Raw genomic sequence first — 12548 nt, 5'->3', positions numbered from 1 at the left:
TCAAGAATTTATGTTCTTGAATCCAACCATTCTGGAGAGCAATTTGGAACTATGCTCAAAAATTATCAAACTGTGCATACCCTTTGACCCAGCAGTGTTTCTACTGGGCTTATATCCCAACGAGATCTTAAAAGAGGGAAAGAGACCCACATGGGCAAAAATGTTTGTGGCAACCTTTTTTGTAGTGGCAAGAAACTGGAAACCGAATGCATGCTCATCAGTTGGAGACTAGCTGAATAAGTTATAGTATATGAATGTTATGGAAGATTACTGTTCTATAAGAAATGACCAGCAGGATGATTTCAGAGAGGCCTGAAGAGACTTACATGAACTGATGCTAAGTGAAATGAGCAGAACCAGGAGATCGTTATAATACTCAACAATAATACTATATGAGGATCAATTCTGATGGAAGTGGCTCTCTTCATCAAAGAGATGATTCAAACCAGTTCCAATTGTTCAGTAATGAAGAGAGTCGTCTATAACCAGAGAGAGGACTATGGGAAATGAGTGTGGACCACAACAGAGCATTCTCACTCTTTCTGTTATTGTTTGTTTACATTTTTGTTTTCCTTCTCAGGTTTTTTCTTTCTTTCTAGATCCAATTTTTCTTGTATAGCAAGATAACTATATAAATATGTATACATATATTGGACTTAATATATATTTTAACATATTTAACATGTATTGGACTATCTGCTATCTAGGAGAGGGGGTGGGAGGAAGGAGGAGAAAATTTGGAACAAAAGGTTTTGCAAGGGTCAATGTTGGAAAATTACCCATGCATATGTTCTGTAAATAAAAAGCAATAATAATAATCTGCTATCTAGGAGAGGGGGTGGGAGTAAGGAGGGGAAAATTTGGAACAAAAGGTTTTGCAAGGGTCAATGTTGGAAAATTATCCATGCATATGTTCTGTAAATAAAAAGCTATAATAATAATAAAAAAGATGTTATGTTCTTCAGAGACATCTGTGTTTCTTTTATGAATCTATAAATTCTCTTTTCATATCTTTATTCAACAACTATCATTTCCCACATTTCTTTTTTTACTATTCTCAGTGTGTGTTTGTTTTAATCTTTTTTTTTTTGTTCTTTTAAAAAAATTCTAAGAATTCTTATTGGGTTTATATCCACTCTACATTTTTCTTTGAGACTTTGTAGCTATTTTGGGGTCATTGTCTTCTAGACAATGTTTTTGTCTAGAGCTTTCCTATTACTATATAGCTCTTTATATTTAAGTGGTTTTTTGTGTATTTGCTTATTCTTCCAGCTTACTTCTTGACTTTGGGCTTCATTTTAGTGCTGGGATTCTGGACATTTTTGTCGGGAGTGCCTGGCTTAATTAAGTTCTTCTCTTTTTATCTCCTTCAGTATCAGAGAGAATTTTGGTGACTGTAATAACAGTGGAAACACATCAGAGACAATGAGACAGCATACTTAGCAGAGATGTTAAGTGTGTTTTTTTTTTTTACTAAAGAGGTTAAAGAAATGACATTTAGTAAAGAGTAACCTGATGACATTACTGGAGCACATTACTCAAAAAAGTTTCAGAGGTTTTCTGTAAAAAAGAAAAGAAACACTCCCTACACATGTGTTATCCATACCATAGCTATATAGATTCCTGGGATATAACTATACATAGATGTTCTCAGCCACATGTATTGATTATGTATATTCTTAAAATATGTTTTCTCAGGTCACATATTTTCCTTTCATGTATATTCTCCTTACGAGGTGATATGATCCTTTGGAAGAGAATATCCCACATTTGTCCTTGGGAGTATATATTTTCTTGTCATTTTATTTGCTCAATGTTTTAATTAGAAGCTTTTTGTTCTGAACTAATGAATCCACTGTCTGATCAGTGGGATGTTCATGATCTATATTTTTGAGTGGATACTATCTCATAGAATTTCTCCAGATTGGCATATCATTTCTAAGAAGTTTATATATGAATCAGGGTACCCCAGGTGGCTATGTTTTGAATATGTTTTGATTGCTATCATTGACTATCCTATAATTGCAGGAACTGATTGAAATTTTTACCTTTATATTTTATATCTCTTTTTACTCTTTTCTTTGACTATAATTGGAAAGCAGAATTTTCTGATTTGACTTTTACAAGCTAGACTAGTTATTTGAATGTAAGTTACATTGTTGTGTGCTTAAAACATGAATAATTGGGTTTCTGTTTAGGATTTATGCTAAACATCAGCAACGTGTCTGCCTATTTATTGGAAAGCTGTTATCAAATGTTATATTTAGTTTCCTACAAGGAATTGTTGCTATAGGGTTTGCCTAATGCCCTACAGAGGAATAAGTAGTTATGTCTACTTTCTGCGTTTCTATGACTGGTTTGAGCAGATGTGAAGTACTTTTCAGAGCATACAGGGACCAGACAAGACATTAAGTGTTAGGTTAATTGTCTGAATCAGTCATTCATTGCAGCATCCCTGTAGAGCTGAACATTGAAGACTTTTTGGACCCTGGTTACTATCTAACTACTGCAGATGAAGAAGTAGCAAGAAGGTCAATAGAGAGAAGAATTTAGTAAATAACTAGGAGGACAGTCGGGGTGATGAGTGATCTGTGGAACAGCCACTCCAAATTCAAAGGACCTATGATGCCATGGAAAGATAGTCCTCAGAAGTATTTTTGCATGCTAGGAATAAAATATTCGTATCCTGAATTGGATATGCCACTGAAATACTGCAGCAGTAGGGAACTGATTTGGAAAAGCAGATTGAAATTCTTGATAGGTCTGCATTTGATCTCAAAAGTGATTTGAACTTCCTAGATCCTAAAGTCATAGTGTAGAGAGGCTTAACAAGCCTAGAGAGAGACAACTTGGTGAAGTGAAGAATAACAGTTAACCTCTATCTACTTTCCTATCATCCATAGGTCAAGTGGACAAAAGTACTAAGAATCTTCATTCAAATTAGTCAAAATGGTAGTGAAGACAGCTTTAAATTGTCCTGACTGACACTGGGTGGAGATCAGCAAAAGGTGCACCTAGTCTAGCTTGAGGCAATAGGAAAGGGTGAGCAAGGACACATTACTTCCCTGAGTCAACTTTTATCATTATTGGCAGATAAAATGGATTCAAATTGGTCCCAAAACATCTCCTTAACTGTTGGCTCCTGAGATCAAAAGGACTGTTTGCCTACTCTAAAAGGCTCAGAGAAATGGGTTAGTGGATGTAATTGCTCTTCCTAGAAAGTTGGACCAGAAATCCTGGCAGTCTGATTTAAAAACATCAGAATGCATCTGGAAAGCAGATCTGTCTCATGTTACCATTGTTGATAGATATCTCCATACTGGATGCATTGGAGAGGCCAGAATATAGTTAGTTCTGCAGAAGGTAGCATTTCCTGATACATTAGGAATTGTTGATGAAGTATGTAATAAAGACTGGCCCACACCCCTAAAATCCTATGCTAGGCCCTATCAACAATCTTTTCTAAGTACTTTCTACCTCAAAATTTACAGGCAGGTTTAAAGATGAGTGGAGGACTAAGTTGTGAAAGGATATGAACACCAAACAGCAAATTCTATATTTGATCCTGAAGGTAATAAGGAACCACTAAAATTTATTGCATAGGATATCAGTATTTATTAAGTGCCTACTATATACTAGTCATTGTGCTAAGCACTTTTTACTAATATTATCTTATTTGGTCCTCACAACCATGGGGAAGGTAGGAGCTATTGTTATCCCCATTTACAACTGACAAAATCAAGTCAGGCAGAGGTTAAGCGATTTAGTTGGAGTCATAAAGGTAATAAGCGTCTGAGGTGGGATTTGATCTTCCTGATTTCAGACCCAAGAACTCAATCCACTTGCCATATAGCTGCCTTGTTTTTGAATTTGAGTGGAGGTGGGTTACATGGTTGAATCTGAGTTTTAGAAAAATCACTTTGGCAGCTTAATTGAGTATAGACTGGAATTGGGGAAACTAACTCTAGTTGTGACCAGCAAACCTATAAGCAGGTCATTGCAGTAGTCCAGATGTAAGGAGATGAGGATCTGCAACAAAATGTAGCAGTGTCAGAAAAGATAAGAAAGTAGTTTGAGGGATGTTATAAAGGTGAAATCAAACTTTGGCAAAGATTGGATATGAGAGGTGAGCAATAACCAGAAATTGAGGTTAACGTCTAGGTTGCAAGACTGGGGGACTGAAAGAATATAGTGCCCTCCAAGGTAATAGAGAAATTTAGAAGGGGTTAAGATGTGGAATAAAGACAATGTATTCAGTTTTGAAATGCTGACTTTAAGCTGTCTACAACACATTCAGGTCAAGATGGATGATAGGCAGTTGTAGATCTGAGTCTAGAGGTAAGCACAGAGGTTAGGGCTGGATAGATTTTATTTTTACCATCATAGAGATGATAATTTGCTCCATAGGGGCTGTTTAAAACATCAAATAAAGAGAGATTAAAAAGAGAAGAGAAGGGGGCCTATAACAAAACCTTGTGGGCTACTTCTGAATAGTGGATGATTTGGATGAAAATCCAGCAAAACAAACTGAAAAGTGTAGATAGAGAATAGGTAGATAGGTAGATAGAGAATAGGTAGATAGGAAAGAGCTGTGTCCTGGAAATCTAGAGAGAAAAGACTATCAAGAAGATGAGAGCAATAATATCAAAAGCTGCTGCATATATGTAGAGGGCCACAGATAGTGGGGGAACTCTGGCTGAGGTATAAGATCCTTCAGCCCCCAAAATAAAGGAAACCTTCTGTCAATGTCTGGTTCGGCTCTCATCTCCCCTTGGGGGCATCTTGGCCATCATGTCAGCCTGTGTTCTACTTGAAGCAGAGATATTTGCAGTAAAGAGGCATTTACATAATAATAGCAGGATGCTTCTAGTGAGCACATGCTCAGTGTGCTGTGGTGATGTAACTGTACTAAGGTATTTAAGGCTGAGAGAATTTAAAATAAATGGGCTCCATATCTGATCATCCATGAGGGTCCCTGCCTCATCACTCCTCCTCTAAGACCAAAAACTCAGGCTAGTCCCGAGATCCTCCAGAAAACTGGTCCAGACAGTACATCTTGGCAACGTAGGGCTCTAGAAAACACACTACACATGTAGGAAAAGAAGGATGAGAATTGAGAAAAGGCCACTGGATTTTATGATTAAGAAATCATTGGTAACTTTGGAAGAGCATTTCCATTTAAATTATTAGGTCAGGAGCCAAATTATAGAGTTAAGAAGAGAGTAAAAGGAGAGAAAAAGAAGGCACTTATTGTAGGCCTTCTAAAGGAGACTAATCAAAAAAGGCAGAAGAAATATTGGATAAAAAAGGAGATGAAAGGATCAAATGAGAATTTCTTTTGAAGGGGGGAAATAGAGGCATGTTTGTAGGTGGTAGGAAAGCAGTCATTTGACAAGAAGAGATTGAAGACAACTGAGGGAATGAGGATAACAGAAGGGACTGTTATGGGAGTCATCTTTAGTGGCTGCTGAGGAGCTAATTCTGTCTGGCAGAATAGAGCCCTTCATGTGAGAGGATGATAATGATACAAGGAGACTAAGAGGCAGTTACATTCTCTGACCTCTCTCCTCTTCCCTCTTGCCTCCAATTTACTTCATTCCCAATCCACAAGCAACATTTGTGTCAGTAAAGACTGATTTGCAATTCCTTCAGGATTGTTATGATTCACAGCTGTGGGGGCTTTTGGAGAACCGATCTGCCCCTTTACACTTAGGCATGGTCCTTAACAATTCCCCATTTTTTTTGTTTTATGGGAACACGATTAATTTTCCCCCAACAGCAGAGTCAGTAAGTTGTCCAATATTGTGAAACAGCTGTTATCTGATCTGCCTGCTGAGGAATGCAAACAGCACTATCACCTCTGGATGGTTGTGGGGTGAGATACTATAACAGGTGTTGAATCTTGTGAGATGTCATGGAGGCAAATTTTCTGACAAAAGGAGAAAAGAATTGTAGTCTTTTTTCATAAAAGTCTCTCATCAGTCTCCTAGCTCAGCCCTTTGATGTGTGGCCGATTTATTACCCTGACTGAAAAAGTCTTACCAGGTCTCTTCTCCCTTTCCTTCCCCATGGGTTACTGAAAGAACTCTCTTGGAAGGATCCTACCTAAGAACAGCTCTTGAGAACTGTTGCTTCTTTGTTTCTTGTGTTTCTTGTGTCCCTGTTCGGGCATCATTTGTTACGGGAGCCACCTGCTAGTAACTGCTGAGGATCTAATTCCCTCATGTGAGGGGATAATAATGATACAAGGAGACTAAGAGACAGTTCCCTTGTCTAATCTCTCTCCTCTTCTCCCTTGCCTCCAATTTATTTCATTTCCAATCCACAAGCAACATCTGTGTCAGTAAAGGCTGCTTGCAACTCCTTCAGGGGTGTTATGATTCACAGCTGTGAGGGCTTTCAGAGAATTGATCTGCCCCTTCATACTTCGACATAGTCCTTAACAAGGGACGTTTTCCTAGAGGAAACATAACTGAATGGAATCTCATGTATAGATAGAGGGACCCCCTCTTTGTGTGAGATATAATCTACTTGGATATGTTGACCTGAATAATCTCATTTTCTTAAATATTTTCTGTGAACTAAAAAACTCAGTCTAGCTTTACCTTTGATAATATAGTAAAGAATTCCCATTTTCAGCACAAGGCAGATAGAAAGACAATCATGGAATAAGCTCAATGGAATCCATGTCATGTACAATTACTACCGACTGCTTTCTTGTTTTCTGCTAAGGTAGTAACAATGTTAGCTCTAAGGACAGGTGGTCTCTTAGTGGGGACGTCTCTTTTGCCTGAAGTTTTTTTGTTCATCCCAAGCCAGCAGCCTTTGCTTCTTCCTTTGCTTTGTTTCAGGTCTGTACCTGTGACTCAGTATAAGCAGTTGAATAACTGTTTGATGATCCAAAGCCTGGGTGAACTGGTTAATTGCTAGTGGCACTTTCAAAAGCTTACAGATGATAAACATTTTACCCAAATAAGCTACTTTTTTGGGCTGGATGACCTGACCAATGCTAAAGTTCTTGGGCTACTTCTCAAACAAAGGATTGAGTACTTTCTTAGCCTTCTGCTTCTTTACAACAACAGGAGCCAGAGCCATCTTATTCTCCTTGACCTCCTTCTCTTTAGGCATCTTAGCCAGCAGAGTGAGAAAGTACTCAAAAATAAAAATCTATTTTCTCTCCTTTCTTCCATTTGTTGAAAAAAAAAAAGACAGAAAAAAGAACTCCTTGTAATAAATAGGACTAGTCAAGCAAACAAATTTCCATATGATTTCATTATCTTTGGAAAGATTGAAAGAGCATATGAAGAGATTGATGAAAGTGTTAGATCAGCTGAAGATACTGGTCTGAATTTGTCAGTTAATAATTCTTTAGAGCTTGTGTCAAATGTGAGTCACATAGTATCTGAATAGGGAGCAAATATGGATCCAGCACAGATAAGAATGCTTATAGCTGACATTGTTCAAAGAATTTTCAAGAACTAAAATCTTTTCTGGGATATAACTGTCATTGGAAATTTGTGAAGAATCATATTATCACTGATCACTAACCCACTCAGTCTCACTCATGGGTATGTGACTGGAAACAACCAAAAGCTGAAGGTTTGAACTAGATTATTGAACAAGATTAATTTGACGCTATTTAGAGATTTTAGGAACAAGAAATATAAACTAATTTTCAAGAATTTTGTCAATTTGTCACTCACATGACAAATATGTCATATGAATGTGAGCTTGTGCAGACCTAGGCAAAGCTCTTTTGCCGAACAATGATACTTATCTGGAAATGTAGGGAACAGCCTTATACAAAAAAGAAGAAGAAGAAGAAGAGAGAAGAAGAAGAAGAGAGAAGAAGAAGAAGAGAGAAGAAGAAGAAGAAGAAGAGAGAAGAAGAAGAGAGAAGAAGAAGAAGAGAGAGAAGAAGAAGAAGAGAGAAGAAGAAGAAGAAGAAGAGAGAAGAAGAAGAGAGAAGAGAAAAGAAAAAAGAAAAGAAAAAGAAAAAGAAAAAGAAAAAGAAAAAGAAGAAAGGAAAAAAAAGAGAAGAAAAAGAAAAAGAAAAAATTATGGTCACCAGGAATAAGCCAGTAGGATACTTAATACATGAGATTCATTATATAATCTGAAAATTGAAATTCTTAACTTTTTTATTGTAGCTTTTTATTGACAGAACATATGCATGGATAATTTTTACAACATTGTTCTTTGTGCTCACTTCTGTTCCAACTTTTCCCTTCCCTCCCAACTTTTCCCTTCCCTCCCTCCACCCCCTCTCCTAGATGGCAGGCAGTCTCATACATGTTAAACATGTTAAAGTATATCTTAGATACAATATATGTATGCAGAACTGAACAGTTCTCTTATTGCACAAGAAAAAATGGATTCAGAAGGTAAAAATAATATGGGAAGAAAAACAAAAATGCATCTAGTCCACATTCATTTTCCCAGTGTTCCTTCTCTGGGTGTAGCTGATTCTGTCCATCATTGATCAATTGGAACTGATTGGATCTTTTCTTTATCGAAGATATCCACTTCCATCAGAATACATCCTCATACAGTATTGTTGTTGCCGTGTATAATGATCCTGGTTTTGCTCATTTCACTCAGCACCAGGTCATGTAAGTCTCTCCAAGCCTCTCTGTATTCATCCTGCTGGTCATTTCTTACAGAACAATGATATTCTGTAACATTCACATACCACAATTTACCCAACCATTCTCCAATTGATGGGCATCCATTCATTTTCCATTTTCTAGCCACTACAAAAAGGACTGCCACAAACATTTTGGCACATACAGGTCCCTTTCCCTTCTTTAATATCTCCTTGGGATAGAAGCCCAGTAGTAATACTGCTGGATCAAAGGGTATGCACAGTTTGATAAATTTTTGAGTGAAATTCTTAACTTTCAAGTGAGTTGTCAGCTTTCAATATTTTGGATATAGATCTCCATTTCAACAACTAATATATTTGACCAGCACTAAGTTGAACAATGTTTGCCAGAGATAAGTAGAGGTGCTCATCAACTATGAGTTTAATATATATCTCAAGACAGGAAAGATTAATGTGCATACAGATGCCCTGCTCCATAGGTCATGTGAGTCAGAAGGTAGGATGATTTCCATAGAAGGATAAAAGCAATATATGACACTAAGGGTACTGGATCATCATCATATGAAAGTACAATTAAAGTTGGGACTTCTACTAGAGAGTATACTATCTATGCCCTAAACCAATCTTCTTTGCCTTTGTTACTTTTGAATAACTAGAAATGAGAGAAACTGTTCAAAGGGTTACAAAAATGTGATATAAGCCAAGAATTTGGAGAGTGATTTTCAGAAAATTCTACTTTGTTTCCCAAAGGATAAGTGTACTATTGAGAGAATGAAAAAAAAAAATTGCAGTGGAGTGCTATACTTACTATAATGTAATTAATCCCACAGTTTCCTAATATGAAGTGGTTTGTTCTGTCCAAAGAATTTTACTTTGTGGACATAAAATTTCCACATGATGATTTTGGACACTCTGATCAAGAAAGAATATTTGAGTTTATATAAAACATTCTACTAGCCTAAAATTGCAGCATATGTCTATTTTTTTAAAAATCAAAACAATCTAGAACTTCAGTTGAACGTGTTCAAGAGAAAGTGCTACCAATTCATGTTACATACTTGAAGAATATTAGCAAACCACAGAAACTTGTGTGAACAGATTGTTTTTTAATTTCTGGAAAGAGAGTTTTTAAAATAGTATCTTTGAGGTAACAAACTAATCCAATGTGCAGATACATCCTATCAAGAATCTGCAAGCTTCTATATAATTGCTAAAGTTTTATAGAACACATAATTTCTTTTTAAAAAATTGAATAGATAATTTTTCTAGTTACATGTAAAAATTTCTATCATTTAGTTTTTTTTTTTTAATTTTAAGTTCCAAATTCTCTCCTTCCCTCCCTTTCCTCCTCTTTTACTGAGAAGGCAAGCAATTTGACACATGTGCAGTCATAGAAAATATATTTCTATATTAGTCATATTATAAAAGAAAACAGTGACAAAAATAATGCAAGTAAATAATTTTTTGAGGTATGCTTCTATCTACATTTATATTCAATCAATTTTTTTTCTCTGGAGGTGGATAGCATTTTTCATCACAAGTCCTTCAGAATTATCTTATCTTGGATTATTGAATTGCTAAGAATAGCTAAGTCATTCACAGTTGTATATTTTATAATATTGCTGTTACTGTGTGCAATGTTCTCTTGGTTCTATTTATTTCTCTTTTCATCAGTTCATGTAAATCTTTCCATATTCTTCTGATAGCATCATTTCTTAAAGTACAAGAGTATCTCATCACAATCATGTAAGCACAACTTGTTTCACCATTCCCCAATCAATGGGCATCCCTTTTAATTTCCAATTCTTTGCCACCACAAAAAAAAGCTGCTATAAATATTTTTTTGTACATATAGGCCTTTTTTCTTTTTATTTCCCTTTGGGAGACAGACTTAGTAGTAGTATTGCTAGGTCACAGAGTATGCATGATTTTATAGCCCTTTGGCACAGTTCCAAATTGCTCTCAAGAATGGTCAAATCCTTTAGTCTGATTTTGTGTGTGTGTGCAGCATAGCATATATGGAAATATGTTTAGAAGAATTGCACATGTTTACCTATACTGGATTGCTTGATTTCTTGGGGAGAGAGGGAAAAGAGGGAGAAAATTTTGCAACATAGGGTTTTGCAAAAATAAATATTGAAAACTATCTTTGCACGTATTTGGAAAAATAAAATACTATTAAAAATGTTTTTAAAAATAAAAAATAATAGTGAGATCAATTCAAATTCCACCAACAACATATTCATGTCCTAATTTTTTCACATCCCTTCCAATATTTGTCATTTTTCCCTTCTGTCACATTAGCCAATCTGATAGATTGTTTTAACTTGTATTTCTCTAATCAATAGTGATTTAGAGCATTTTTCTTCATATGACTATTGATTTGATTACTTTGTCTGGAAACTGCCTGTTCATATGTTTTGACCATTATCAATTGAGGGATGGCTTTTATTTTTACAAATTTGACTCAGTTTTCTATATATTTGAGAAATGATCCCTTTATTGAAGAAACTTACAAAAAAAAGTTACAATTATAATTATTCACTATGTATTTGCATCCATTCTATTTCCTCCCTGTTTATCCTACTCTCTCTCTTTTCAGTCTTTTCATTCTCAAAAGTGTTTTGCTTCAAACTATTGTTTCTGTTAATCTATTCTCTATTCTATTAGCTCCCATCGTCTCTCATCCCCTTTCTCTCCTATTTTCCTATAGGGTAAGATAGATTCCTATATCCAACTAAGTGTGTATGTTATTCCCTCTTTGAGCCAATTCCCATAAGAGTAAGGTTCAAATGCTTCCTTCTTCCTGATTTTCCCCTCTACTATAAAAGCTCTTTTGAAAAACACCCCTTTTATGGGAGATCTACCTCACCTTTTCTCCTTTTCCCAGTACATTACTTTTTCTTACTCCTTAATTATATTGTTTTATATATCATGCCATTATATACAAAGAACACTGAGGTACTCCTGTTTATGTATACTCTTTTTAACCACCCTAATAATGATACAAGAATCATCTTCCTATGCAGAAATGTAAACAGTTTAAACTTATTGAATCCTTTATGATTTCTCTTTCCTGTTTATCTTATTACACTTCTCTTAAGTCTTGTATTTGAAAGACAAATTTTCTATTCAACTCTGATCATTTCATCAGGAATGCTTATAAGTTTTCTACTTCATTGAATAGCCATTTTCAGCTTTGCTAGATAGGTGAACCCTTGGTTGTAATGCCAGCTCTTTTGCCCTCTAGAATATCATATTACATACCTTCTGATACTTTAATGTAGAAGCTACTAATCCTTGTGTTTTGCTAACTGTGGATTCACAATATTTGAATGGTTTTTTTCTGATTGCTTACAATATTTTCTCCTTGACCTGAGAGTTCTGAAATTTGGATCTAATATTCCTGAAAATTTTCATATTGGGATCTCTTTCAGATGGTGATCAGTAAGTACAGTCTTTCAATTACTATTTTACCCTCTAGTTCTAGAATATGAGGACAATTTCCCTTGATAATTTCTTGAAATAATATGTATAGACTCTTTTTTCCCTTGTGGATTTTAACCTCATGGATTTCAAGGTAGTCCAATAATTCTTTTTTTTAAATAACTTTTTATTGATAGAACCCATGCCAGGGTAATTTTTTACAGCATTATCCTTTGCACTCACTTCTGTTCCAATTTTTCCCCTCCCTCCATCTACCCCCTCCCCCAGGTGGAAAGCAGTCCTTTATATGTTACATAGGTTATAGTATATCCTAGATACAATGTATGCGTGAAGAACCGAATAGTTCTCTTGTTGCACAGGGAGAATTGGATTCAGAAGGTATAAATAACCCGGGAAGAAAAATAGAAATGCAAGCAGTTTATATTCATTTCCCAGTGTTCTTTCTTTGGGTGTAGCTGCTTCTGTCCATCCTTGATCAATTGAAACTGCATTAGAT

General features: G+C 35.7%; 1 pseudogene; it reads right to left on the bottom strand.

Annotated features, from left to right (window-relative positions):
* Positions 1 to 6555: 6555 nt before the first annotated feature.
* Positions 6556 to 7128, bottom strand: LOC127557327 (60S ribosomal protein L7a-like; annotated as a pseudogene).
* Positions 7129 to 12548: the final 5420 nt, after the last annotated feature.

This window comes from Antechinus flavipes, chromosome 3 (genome assembly GCF_016432865.1).
Source record: "Antechinus flavipes isolate AdamAnt ecotype Samford, QLD, Australia chromosome 3, AdamAnt_v2, whole genome shotgun sequence".
Lineage (NCBI taxonomy): Eukaryota > Metazoa > Chordata > Mammalia > Dasyuromorphia > Dasyuridae > Antechinus > Antechinus flavipes.
The sequence above is the reverse complement of the archived record's forward strand: the minus strand, read 5'-3'. Positions and strand labels throughout refer to the sequence as shown.